Below are 9830 nucleotides of genomic sequence, written 5' to 3'. Positions count from 1 at the left end.
AAAAATATAAGTGAATATGAGAAATCTACCAAAACTTAATATAAGGGAACACAGAAGGAGGTGCAAAAGTAGGAAGCTTCCTTTTATCACTTCCTCATGCCAAAAACAGAAGTGGAAAGTATAGCACTCATGAAAAACTTTTTAAATATAACAGTTCCAGTTTCAAACTTGGTCCCAATAAATCAGATATACAACTTTAATCTCAGTTCTTTATTTTACACACTGAATTCAAACATTCTACCATAAATCTTAAGGTGTTTTCTGAATAAAAATATTTTTCTCCCTAAGGCTAAACCCTATGGGTGAGTGGAGAACTTGTACAACTGGTTCTACTAGCAAACTATTAAATATAAAACCTTCATGCCCTAGTTAACACATGAGAAGAAAGCAACTTTCTCCTTTTTTCTTTCTTGTTTTAGCCTAAACACATGGCTTTTTCCAAAGCTCTGCCAGGTTCAGATCAGATACCATTAGGGCAGTGATGACTGTGTGACACTACCCCCTTGGTTTCTCCTGTGAGATCTCTTTTAAGTTTCTACCTGGTCTATTTTCATGTGCCTGTGTATGCGTTAGCACCTCTGGCGGATATTAAGTAGTAGTTTCATCAATAAATGTTGGTGATGCTTATCTCTATATTTCTCTGGATTCCAGCATGCAAGACTTTTAAGATGACCTACTTAGATAAATATCTAAGTGACAAATATTAAAGAGAAAAGACACAATTTGATTAGAAAAGACTTAAGAAAATGAGGCGGTTACTTTCTGCAATGTGTGTACGGGGTGACTGTTCTCCAGTGCTTATCTTAGAATCCTTGTTAGTTTCGTGTTTGATTTACTGCAGTGAATAAAACTGTTCACTCAGTACAGTGAATGAAACACAAAGAAATTAGAATTCATTATCTGGTGACATCCTGTGAGTTCAGAATACTCCATCATAAAGGAGTATAGTATTTTTTTTTTACTCTACATAGTAAAAAACATAAAATAAAATAAAAGAAGGAGGAAATGTCTGGTTTGAATTTTAATGCTTTTATTTCACTTTCGTTTCTGGGAAGTGTGAACATCTCTGTAGTACAACTCTTCTCTCCATCCTGCCTCCTCCACTCTTGACCTATCCCTCTTTTATTCTTTTCCCTTGTTCTCCTATCCTTCCCCTTCCCCACCAAATATATGATGGACAGGGCTTTAATAATTTTCAGTCTCATCACCAACCCTGGCTTGAATGCTCTTGAAGTTTTTTCTAGTAAAATCGAGTAGTCACTTACATTAATTAGGCAGGCTAAACTACTGAAGTGAATATTCCCCAAAATGTAGTGGCTCATATAAAATAGAAGTAGATATATCTCTAAAGTAGCAGCCTAAGGCTGGAAGTTCAGGTAGGGGTGTGTGTGTGTCTGTGGTGTATTAGGAGTCAGGATTGTGAGGAGGTTCTGCTCCTTTCAGTCATTCAGGAACCCAACCCACAATGAGGTCAGCACTGCCATCTTCAACATGTGGCTTCTTAGGTCCCTCTTGTCATCACCTTTTCAGCACATGGGAGGAAAGAAAGAGCCAAAAAAGTCAGCATGCAAGTTTTCAAGGCAAGACTTGAATGGCATCCATCCCTTTCACTCACACTTCACTGGAGATTGCTTAGTCTTATGGCCCCAAATGCCTGCAGAGGGAGCAGGAAAATATAGTCAGTGGCTGGGTAGCTCTGTCCCAGTTATGATTCTATCTTACCATGGAGGAAGTAGGGCACAGATTTTGGTGGCCAACTTGCAATCTCCACCAAACCCTCTAAGCATTTTTATAAGTCATAATAAGAACTGGAGAATGAGATGAAGGTCCAAGAGTCAGTTGTCTTGGGTTCTTTGCAGAACAAACGAGTCCTTTAGCTTACATTTGTCATTTGCAATGGGAATGTATTATAATGGCTTGATGAAGTATTAGAGTCCTTTTATGAACTATTATATATTCTTATTTCACGTAAGTGTGATGAGAATAAAATGAGAAAATATGTATAAAAGTTGTTTGGAAAGGCTAAAACCATTATGTAACAGTATTAGAAATTAAATTGAATGATTCCTTCATTGTTCAAAGCTAAGAAGGATTTAGTTTAGGCCTATGCAGCAATGCCCAACATTTCCATAATCAAATAAAAGATAAGGACTAACAGGTAAGCTGAGAAAGTAATCAATCCTCAAATAGAGTCCAAACAGAATATACATAAGCAAGAATAGAATACGGCTCATCGTTAAGCTGGTACTCCTTTGTTGATAACGGGTCACAAAGTAAAGGCAGATTTAGCAACATAGCAAATTTCATTCAATCATTGAGAGCCACAGCTCAAAGAACATCAAAAGTGACTACCATTCCAGTAGGATCAATGAAGCTTGAAAGCAAACACATAGTGAGGAAGTCTACAGCATGTTAAGCTCCTGGATACAGCGTGTACAGAAGACGACCTAAATTTTACCTAAGGAGCACAGCCAAATAAAAGTAGGAAGATAAGAAGAGACAGAGCAAGCCTCCTTCACTGAGATCAGACAGAAATGCAGATCATAGCAGACTATAATAAGTTTTCTAGACCCAATTTAATGTTTAAGAACATTTAAAGAGGGTTATAGAACTCTCCGCCCAATTCTGCATAACAAGCCTGATCAATACTCTGATATGTCATATAAAGAGGTCAGCTAAGGTTAGGTAATGGAGGTCTCCTGACCCATTGACCTTGTTTTGGCATTAGAGAGTCAACGTTTTGCCATTAAATGTCAGATCAATTTCCAATGATTTAAACATTACCCAGAAGTCTCAGCCTTCCTGGAAACTTTAATTGAAAACAAAAAAGAAAACACTACCGTTTTCAGAAGTCTAAGGAATTACTATTTACTACAGTAGTCTAATCCATTTTACTAACTAAATTTTTAACATTCTTGTCTCAGTTCAGTGTTTATAAAGCAGTGTTTTAAGCTTTTTAAAAAAATTTGTATTATTATTTTTAATGTATGTTTATATCTACCTTTCTATATTCATGAATAACTTTTCTCTCTGAGATTCTTGCAAACAGCTTACCATAAGCTGTTTTCTCCTATAGCCCATACTAGAATTACTCTCATAGTACAATTAAATATGAAAAGGTTGTTCTCTCCTTAGGTCAAAGAAGGTTATGTTTCTCTTTTGTCCCATATGATGCCTTGCATTTGGTAGACATTCAATACATAAGTCAGTAAAATGTTGGCCCAACTGTACTTCCCTCAACTCAACACGGTTAAGGTAGGTTAAGGAAGTAAAAGAGAGGTCCATCCACACAACTACCATAAATTTGGAGGGTATACAAATTTTCCCCTCAGAAATAAAGTGGGCCAGTGTCTTTGGCCCTCCACAAAGAAAATCAAATCTGGTTTTTAATTGAAGGCTTCAGAGTATGCAGCAATACTCCACAAATTGTTAGAGCTTCTCTGAGGGCATGCTCTCTGCCTAGGAGTATTGGATAAACAGAAATTTAGCAGTGCTAATTCCTAGCTCATTCTTTTATATCTCAGGGATCACCAAGGGATTCCTGTGTCCAGAAACTGATACATCTTTTTGATGGGCATGATACATGTTATTTGAATGACTGAATGAATAAATGAGCCAACAATTGCCATCCCTAGATACCAATAAATTTCCAGTTGGTATCTGCCTGCATGATAGTGTCATTTCCACTAGTTGTGACAAGTTGCAATCTAAAATAACACTGACTTTAGACACTAGTTCACTTTCAGAACTGCTGGGAAAAGGAAGGGAGAAGATTACAGCTCTTTGCACTACCAGCCTCCTACTCCCATTGTACCTGCTGTACAATTATTGCTGTCTTGTCTGCCAAAGTTCCATTAAGGGCTCTGGAGCTCCTGGCACTTGCATGGATACTCTACTAAATTTAATCCCCCAAAATGACTTATTCTTGCCAGCTGGGTGCATCAAACCAAAGGAATAATATCAGACAAATAAATATATGGGGATCTACTTTATCTAAATGTATGGAGGATGGAAACAGAAAAGTGCAGTCCCTTGCTCAAATAGTAATCACCTGTCAGCTTTTTGCTGGTATGGTTTTGCTAATTTTTTTTTTCAGTTTTGCCATCATATTTTCAAATATTCATGCCAAAAGAGGTAACATTTCCAGGGACAGCAGACAACTGCAGAGAATCCATCAGTCTTTGGCTGTTTCTAGAGGCAAGGTCTTGGTTTCATAGCTGACTTGGGACTGCGACCCTATCCCCAGCTGGGGGTAGTTAGAGCCAGCAAAGGCTCCTTGTTACCCATTGCTCTTCAGCTTACCTTGGGTGGGGCTGGGACAGATCAGAAACAGGGTGAGATGCTTGGCTCTCCTTCCCAGCCCTCGGGCTCTCTCACCCACCTTCATGGGGTATTACTGGACATGGTCTTAGGAAAGTACTTACTGCAGACAATTCACATAACTGAATTACTTGGCACTGGCTCTCTGGGTTGTGCTTAATTCTTTGTTCCTCCATTGCCTTAAGGTATGGATGTCACTAAACTGAACCTGACCCATTTGCCTGTGCACAATGAAAAGCCAAAAACACCAAAACATTGGGTTTTTGCAATGAGAAAGTTTTTCTGCTGGATAGTATAGCAAGGATACAGAAGTCAGGCTCAGATCTGTCTCCCAGAGCTAGGGGCTGGGTCGGGTTTTATAAGCATAGGATAATAAGGTATGATCTGATTGGGTCTTGCAATGAGGTGATGCCAGGCAACTCACAACTTTGTTACATGAAAATTGAGCCAGATTGGTCTGGTGCAGTTACACAGATTCTTAAAAAGGAAAAATAAGTAAATAAAAAAATAGAATCATCATCACTGCCCTGAATTTGGCCACCTGGAATTTGCTGTAGCTCATCACTGAGAATAGTGGCATATATCCTTTTATTTTTAGTTTCACAAATGCAGTATATTTGCATTGTGATGTTTTTCATGGCAGAGGTAGCTGGCAGACAAAACCCAGTGCTTTATTTCCTTTCTAGATGTTGACGTGGATAAGTGACAATGGGACAATATGATTTGTTTTATGACAACAGTTATGCTCTGCTTGGTGACCTTTGACCTCCCTCCTCAGGGACTCTTGAGGTTAATGTGATTGTGCACTGGACATCTACACTGGAAAGAATGTATTTAAGACTAGAAAACGTAGGAGGAATTTAGTGAATGAATAGAGCTTCCCAGGCACAGAAAATAACCGGGTAATTTTGCCCACCCCAAACCCCAATTACCAGTTATTTACAGCCCACTGGTCTGCAACTTCAATTGCCTCATGAGACATTCATATTAGTGCAGTCCCTTGCTCAAATAGTAATCACCTGTCACGACTGGCTCCCACAGAAGGAAGAGAGGGGAGAGGAAGTTGTAAGGTAGAAGAAAACTAGTTTAAAGCATCTGAGGGTGGTCTAGGAGATAGGTGGGTAAACATCTACGAGGTGAGCAAAGCTAAATACAGCTGTTTGGCACTTTCACCAGGCAGTGACCAGGATGCCCTGTTGCAGAGCAATGCAAACAGGCCTCCAGGCAGAGAGCCACCACACTTGCCTTCTCCTCCAGCTGTCTCTGCACAAGGGTCCCAGGCAGCATCCTCTAGTTCCATCCCCTTTGCTCCTTAGAACCAGAAAACTTGAGAAAATCATTGCTAACCCCACTCCAAACTTGCTTCATTTCAGAGCTCAATATCTTCCTGCGCTTTGCAGCCATGCTGGGAGGGTCTCTTTCTCGTATATGAAAAGGAGGACAGAATGTTGGAAGGGAACTCTCCTTGACATATGGGAATAACAGTGGTGTGAGTAACTAAATGGAGGCAGTAAAGGTGTTAGCAAATAGCAGGAGGGAAGATTGGGCCCCACCGAGTACTGGCTGTCCTATGTGCTGCGTGTTGTACGAGTGCCAGTGAGAGCTGCCTATCCAAGCCTCAGTATTAACAGCATGTGGCTCCGGCAGACTCACAACATCCTCATTGGCTTCCTCGGTATTGCAAGCTCTGTCTGGGTCTCTCCCCAGTTAAGGGGGCTACCATCTCTTTGTCATCCTTTTTTTCTAATGCCTATTCTCCTGGTCATCCCTTATTTCTTTGTCCTGCTTCTTTTGTTCTTCCTTTGCTGTCTCTATGCTTGCTTACATTATATTCCCCCTTTCCTTTGAGATTTTGTTTTAAAGTAAGAAGCACCTCATCACCAATGTCAAGACCAGCGTGATGTAACCAATTATCCTAAAACCACAGCCACCTAGCCTTACCCTACATTTTTTAAAAACCCAGGTGTTCCCTAGAAGTGTGTATCTATAGTGTTTAAACATGAATCACAGCAAGAATTCTTAAGGCAAGAATACCACTGAATCAAAAAATGTTACAACAAAAAGGGGTCTTAGATGCTTATTATCTCCTTCCAATGGCATTCCATTTTATAACCAAGCAAATCACAACTTGGAAAAGTTAAATGAGTTCCAAAGGTTATAAAACAAATAAGAGTGAAGAGGTCACTTAGGACCCAGATCTCCTGACTCCCATCCAGTGATTTTTCCACTTCACAAATTTTTATGTAAAAATAGAAACCATAGATCTTGTACAGTGACCCTTATGTAGGAAAATATTTCTTATCTCCAATCATGCTTGAGTCTCTCTACTACTGAAACAAACACAACAAATACAGCTAATGAATCAGAGATGTTCTTTTGTTCTATTAATTGACCTTAAGAAAGTCACTCAACCCATTGGTTCCCAGTATTGTCTTTCCACACTGTGGCAGCTGGATACATACTCTATAGTTGCTTTTAGCTCCAAAATTCAGCTTAACTTCTTTCACCAGAATACCTGTCATTTCTAGGTAAATAGTGTTCTCAGTCCTTTCTGCTAAAAGAGGTTAAGTAAATAAAAAGGAAAGATCAGGCTATGCTTTTGGCCTAGATTATAACTTTGTGACCAGGGCTGAAGGAAGTTAATAGCAATAAGAAAGCTTCCAGGGTCTACCATTTACAATTTAAATACTTTACTTGGGAGGTTAAAAGTTCAAAGTTGAGTCACAGTCTGAGGTGGCTCTGCTCTTCCTTTTTAATTATCTGAGGTCAGGAAGTTAATAATACCAGAAATCCCCAGTGGAGACCTCTTGTGCTCTGTGTGAACTTTAAACCTGCTCATTTTTTTTTAAGGGTAAAAAGTTCAGGAGAAACACAGTGGACTTTTCCTCTTAGCCTCCACCCATTCATCCCCCAAGGTCAAAAGTTGAACTGTAAAACAGAAACCCTTGTTCTCTGATCCACATTTAAACAGATCACTTATTAAAAGGTAAATGTTCCAAATGCAATCCAAAGTCCAAAGTGAATCTGCTCAATAAAAATAAAAATATTGTAATAAAATGAGTCTTTGATCTTTACCACTGCCTTGGAATTGAACATCATAATTTATTTTCTTATTTTTTGAATCTCAGAGAAAGAACAGTCCTATAAACTCTTTCCTCACCTACCTCTACCCTGAGATTAGCATATCCAGAAAAGATAAACCAAAGGCATTTTAAAATAGTCATATTAATAGTTTCACAGTAAGGCAATTTATTCAACTAATTCTACACTGTGTATGGTTGTTGGTTGATTTGTTTTGCTCAAACTGAAGTTCAAGAACAACAAAATGTGGTTTAAATCAGAGAAATGTAAAGTACTTTGTAATTAAGAGATGTTTGCTGATAACGGTGGGGGATGCATAGAAAATAAAGAAATGGATGAATGAACCCAATGAACCTCATGTGAATAAGGAATGGACCATATCTGAGATCTTCAAAATGTTCAACTCAAATGTTCAGCTCAAACATGAAGCCAAGAGGACAACTACAGAGCTTCAAACATCTACGTTATAATAATGACAAGACTAGCTTTCTTGAAATGATAATGGCAAATTTAAGACGGATGAAAGAGCCATTGACAGACTATTAATCCAATCCAATCAGCCCACTTAGGAAAACACCCTAAGACACCATGATATGAAGCTGTTATTTCAAGCAACTCCAAACTGTTGTCTTTTACTAAAGGACACATGTATCCTTTTTATTTTCAATGCATACCTATTGGGAATGCTTTCACTTGCTTAAAAAAAAAAAGTCCTACCTTTAAATCCACATTTGTTTCAAAAACTTTTTAAGAAATCATCTTTGTTACAATTTATCTATCCATATGAGGATAATAAAACCTGCTTCCCACCTTAACAATTTTTATAAAAATTAATGAGAATACTTAACTACAGAAAAAAGGAAGAAACTTGAAATAAAGATATACAATAAACACATTCATAACTGCTTTTCAGCCATGTTGTTTTTAACAATGTCAGTTAAGTTTAAATGACTTTGTGATTAATTTTAACACAATGAAAGCTAAAAGATATGACTCTAACACAGTTGTGTCCTAGATCCATTTACACTGTGAGTAATATTCACAATATCCTCTGGGAGTCTTGGATGCAGCTGGATGACCCAGACCCAGGAGTGACACAGCCAGGAAGGAAGTGGGGTGAGCACACATGGCTACTTCCCCTTGTTAGAACTCCCCACTCAACAGCTGTAAGGAAGAGTGGAAATTCCTTATGAATTGAAGTGCAACTTCAAAGTATGAGAGAAAATTTGAGAGAAGTGATCATATTGATAAGGATGTTGACCAAAGGAAAGTCACTGCATTTAGGAGGCTGTTTCAAGAAAACCTGGTACTGGGAATTTAGACACTGCTCAAACACTTAAGCTGGTATTACATTCATGAGAATAACTTCTTGTTTCAATTCATCTTGTGAATATTTTCCCATGAATATTTATGTTCCTTCTTTTTTATTTTTAAGTCACTTCATTATATTTAAGCTAGTTGTCTCCAACCTTCTATCTGACTGAATTCTCTCTTATTTTTTTTTTTCTTTTCCTACAAAACAAATTTATCAGAGGCTATAACATAGTAAAGACCATGTTGTGTTCTGGGGATACCTCCTCTTAAAGTCCTCATAGGCTAGAAATAGGAGTAGATCTATATACAATTAACTATATACAGCAATGTGGGGAGTAGACTACAAATGCTATGGACCCTGGGTCTTTGACATGTTCTTTGATACCTCCATGCCTTTCACATTCTGATCCCTCTGCCTGGAATAACCCTCTTGTCCTTAATCCCTGGGACCCTGTATTCTGCCTCAACACTTCTCTTCCTTCACACTTCATCTCCCTCTCCCTCCCTGAATGTGTCTCTTCCACAGCAATCTGTACAAGCAGTAAAATTAGAGTAATTATCTCACCATATTGAAATATTTAGTTAATTTTCTGCCTCCAACAATAAGCTATGATTGAATTGAGGGAGAGAACTCCCATGCAACTCCCTGAGAGGTTCTTCTTTAGAAATACAGAATGAAACCTGACAGGGAAGGGATTTAGTGTGTATCTTAAGGGATGGCAAAAGAAAGTTGAGACAACAGGGTGTATGACAGAGTGGTCTCATGCAGTTCTGCCAGAATGCCACTAGTATAGCAGTTCTCAAATTTGGCTGTACTTGGTATAACCTGGAAGCTTTAAAATATCCTTGATGTCTAGGTTTCAGCTCTAGATATTTTGATTTAATAGGACTGGGGTAGAGTGGGGTCATTAGGGCTTTTAATTTATCCCAGGTGATACTGGGAATAATGAAAACAAGGATGAGAGTCATTCATTGCACAGGAAGATGCCACTAAATGAAACTAGGTGGTAAGAAGTCACTATTGGCATTGGGAGATACAAGTGGATTGTAAATTTAAGGACCCCTTATTTTTCATAATTCTCTGGAGGAATAAGTTTACACTCCCATCTGAACTG

This window comes from Eulemur rufifrons, chromosome 7 (assembly GCF_041146395.1).
Source record: "Eulemur rufifrons isolate Redbay chromosome 7, OSU_ERuf_1, whole genome shotgun sequence".
NCBI lineage: Eukaryota > Metazoa > Chordata > Mammalia > Primates > Lemuridae > Eulemur > Eulemur rufifrons.
Note: the sequence above shows the minus strand (reverse complement) of the source record.